The sequence below is a fragment of the Triticum urartu genome, chromosome 5 (genome assembly GCF_003073215.2).
Source record: "Triticum urartu cultivar G1812 chromosome 5, Tu2.1, whole genome shotgun sequence".
Taxonomy (NCBI): Eukaryota; Viridiplantae; Streptophyta; class Magnoliopsida; order Poales; family Poaceae; genus Triticum; species Triticum urartu.
The window spans coordinates 171,947,941-171,952,198 of NC_053026.1; positions in this window are offsets into that span (position 1 = coordinate 171,947,941).

Genomic DNA, 4,258 nt, shown 5'->3' on the forward strand with positions numbered 1-4,258 from the left:
GGTGAGCTTACTAACAGAGGGGTCCTAAGGGTTTGGGTTGGTAGTTTAAACTTATCCACAAATCCCCTTGATATGTATGAATGTGATGCACCAGTATCGAAAAGAACAAGAGCGGTAAATGACTTAACCAAAAACTTACCTATTACCGCGTTCGGCTGCTCTTCAACCTCCTCCACGTTAACGTGGTTCACTTGTCCATTGTTGAATGGATTGGGTTTCTTCCCAGCGCTCCCATTTCCATTTCCATTCTTTCCTTCAGGGCACTCTTTGGCGTAGTGTCCAGTCTTCCCACACTTGAAGCAAGTAACGTGACTTAGATCTCTTTGGCGGGTGTGTCTGGATTGGGGCGGTTCTGATTATTGTTGGTTCCGTTCCCATTCCCATTCTTACAACCATTGTGATTATGTGATCCTCCTCCAATGTGGTTGTGACCTCCATGGTTATGAACAAGTCCTCCCGAATTCGGGGTTAGGCGTGACTTTTGCTGTGCTCCTGAGTTATACTTCCCTTGTCCATACTTTCTCTTGCGGCTCTCAATCTGCTGCTGCTTCCCTTCAATCATAAGAACCTTATCTACCAACTCCTGGTAGTTGTTGAAGGTTGCTACCATCAACTGCATGCTCATCTCATCGTTCAGCCCTTCCAGAAATTTCTCCTGCTTTGTGGCATCTGTGGCCACATCATCAGGGGCATAGCGTGATAACTTGCTAAAATCATCCACTTACTGAGCCACAGTACGGTTCCCCTGGCGTAGGTTGCGGAACTCCCGCTTCTTCATCTGCATAGCTCGAGTTGAGACATGGATCGTGAGGAAAGCTTGCTGAAACTGGTCCCAAGTGACGTTGGCTATGGGGAAAGTGGCTGTGTAATTCTCCCACCATGAGGTTGCAGGTCCATCCAATTGATGTGGGCAAAGCGCACCCTCTCAGCATCTGTGCAACCTGCAGTGGTTAACTTCCTTCCAATATGGCGTAGCCAATCATCAGCAACTATTGGCTCGGTGCTACTGGAAAACACCGGCGGTTGTAACCTTAGAAAACGGGCTAGGTTGTCCACTTGCGGCGGTTTGTTGTTGTTGTTGCCCTGGTTCTGAACTAGCAATTGCATCAAAGTATTCTGCTGCTGGATCAACTGGGTGAGCTCCGGTGGGAAAGCAAAACCGGTGTCACGTCTCGGAGGCATCTGATGGGTTTAGATGGAAGAGATCAGAATAGAAAAGGGGTCTAATGAGAAAACACTACCCATATGCACATGAGACAAACACAAACATTTCACTCAATCAATCAAGCAAGGGCATACAAACGGTCTAGGACTATCACAAAGTGCTCATCTACTACTAATTACATGGGGAAATACTACTAATATTTGGTGGTCATCTAGAAATTTTGATCGGTGGAAGACTCCATGATGTCTGCTCCAGCTTCGTCTTCAAAGTCATCATCACTAGGATCGGAATTGGTGTCATCGATGATGATGTAGTCCTCGGGGCGTATCTCCTTGGGTTCTTCCTCTTCTATTGGTGTCGGTCCTCCCATGAATATTCCGATCTTCTTGACTAGGTCGTCATTCTTCTCCAGTAGTGTCTTGATTTCCTCCTCATGTGCATCGCGTGTAAACTTGAGTTCTTCCTCCAGCTTGATGATTCTAGTCTTCGCCTTTTTCAAGTCCATCATGTCCGCGCACATCTGGTTCTCCTGACGTCGAATGTGCTAGTTTAACTCCTGGATGAAAGCTGCAATGGATCTATCCTTCCTGGCGCTGATTACTTCCCATTGCTCGTCTCGGTGCCCACATATTTGGTAGATAGTGTCCTTAAGCTCCCTATTGTAGACCTCTCCAATGCGTCCCATGGTAATGTGGGCTGCCATGCTCTTGCCTAGACTCCAGGTGGGTGCTTCAAAAGAAAACTCTATGGGTTTCGAAGTTGGCGAGAACGTCCTTCCTAGAACTTGTACTTGAACCATCTAGCGCTCCTCTTCGGGTAAAGTGGCGTTGTACATTCCGGTGAAGCTTGGTATTCCAATGTTCAAGTACCTAGTGACTTCCTTCAAGTGGCGTCCAAAAGGTGTGTCTTCATCTGGTTGCGCAAACTTGTTCTTCGTCTCCGCCATCCTAAAGAGTAGAAAATGGAGAGAAGTCAGAAATGAGTAGAGAAGTGTGACCTAGGGTTTATCTTAGTGGTCGTGTCCTACACTCAGCGTGTGCTCTGATACCATCTTGTAGCGACCCGATCTCACATGGCCAAGTCTCTGTGCTTCTGTGTCATCCCTGGATCGGTAATGCTGACACACACAATACTCGAAGGACTTATAACAGAGTGGCAATCACACACTTATTACATTGAATGTCTCAAAAGAGAACTTATTACAATAATATGGCTTAAGGCCATCTAATACGATAACAGCGGAAGGCTTGGAAGATAAAGTGAGTCCATCAAGTCCAACGGCATAGCTGAGCTGCATGACAACAACCTAACGAACCTTACTCCTCATCTGAAAAGTCTGCAACATAACACGTTGCAGCCCGAAAACGGGTCAGCACATGGAATATGCTGGCAAAGTAACACAGTAGAGCAGGAACAGAATAATGCTATCACTACATGCATATTTGGCTGGTGGAAAGCTCTATGGTTATAGTTTTTGCGAAAAGCCAATTTTTCCCTACAACAAAGGAATATATTTTAATTTAACTATCATGGTAGTTGAAACATCATTGAGAAGGTTCCTCCAACTCAATCCCAATTGAAGTGATTAACATCCCGACAATATTATTTAAGAATGATGAGATACATGTGATAACCCAAATACTAGATACTCAAGAATTGTCCATAACCGGGGACACGGCTAATCATGATTAGATTATACACTCTGCAGAGGTTTGTGCACTTTTCCCCACAAGACTCGATCGCTGTTGGATTTCCCGCACTACTAGGTGTTTGAGAAACGAATGACCGAGACACAGTCTTTCAGAAACATTAACTCTCTACTCCAGACAGACCATACCAAACCTACATCCCACTACCTGCTGATCTGCCTCTTCAAGAGCTTCACGTAACTTACTCAACTATGCTAGAGCCCATAATAGCCTGTGGCTGCACACGGAAGTTTCTAGCATGAATCATCTCAGTTCCCTTTGAGCCTGGGTGGCGGTCCATAGGAAGATCACACGGTTACTCCGGGATTTCCAAAAATACAGGCAACACTGGGTACTCCAGGTGCCTCAATCCACCCAGATGTGTATTTAAGTTGCCACCTTAAGTTGAACCATTAATTAACAAACTCACATCTGTCATGGATTTCACTCACCCAAACCACGTCTATGAGCATAGCAATATAAGCAACGCGTAGAAGTAACTCCCAAGGGTTTGAATGTAACGGGGTAATAGGTTCTACCTCATCAACTACTTCCCAACCCACATGTTAATGACATCCTAATCATGCAATGTTTGAGGATTGGAACTAATGCATAAAAACTGGGTGATAAAAGGGATATGATACAAGTGTTACTTGCCTTGCCGACGGTCTGCGAAACCTAGGACTCATAGTAGCACGCTTCGCACTCCGGGTGTTCTATCGCAAACAAACAATAACATACATAAGCAACAAGCAAAGATGTGCACGCAAAACTCAAATAAAGTGGTTGACCAGAAGGTTCAACTTAAGAACTCCGGTTCGCAAAAAGAATCAAATCAAACGGAGCAACGAAACTCAAACGGCGAAAGAAAGAAGCTTCGTTTACTAATCTGAACCTAGGTTAAATTTTACAGTAGCAAAAACTTATTTAAGTTGGTTAAACGGAAAGAGGGTTTCGAGACGAAACTCTAGGCGCTTGAATCGCCTGATTACGACTAACGAGCGAAAAGATAAACAGAAACTAAGATCGGATCAGAAATCGCGATCAGAAAACTCGCGGAATAAATCCGATAAAAGAAAACTGACGAACAGACTAACGAATGAGCGTTCATTAGCTGTAACTAACGGGCGAAAACCGTTCGTTAAAACGAACGTACGGACGAACGTCTGCTAACTAGAAGAACCAAGAAAAACCGGCGATCCGAAAAAACGAATCTAGGGTTTTCTAAAAAACCAAACGGTTCTTAAAAAACCGGCGGCTCGGATCCGGCGGCTACCTCCGGCGAGGGGCTCCGGCGAGGTGAGGCGGCGGCAGCGGCTTAGCGCGGCGGTGGCGGCTAGCGCGGGCGGCAGTGGCTGTGGGGGTGGGGGGCTCGGGCGGCGCGTATATAAAGGGGCGGGGCGGG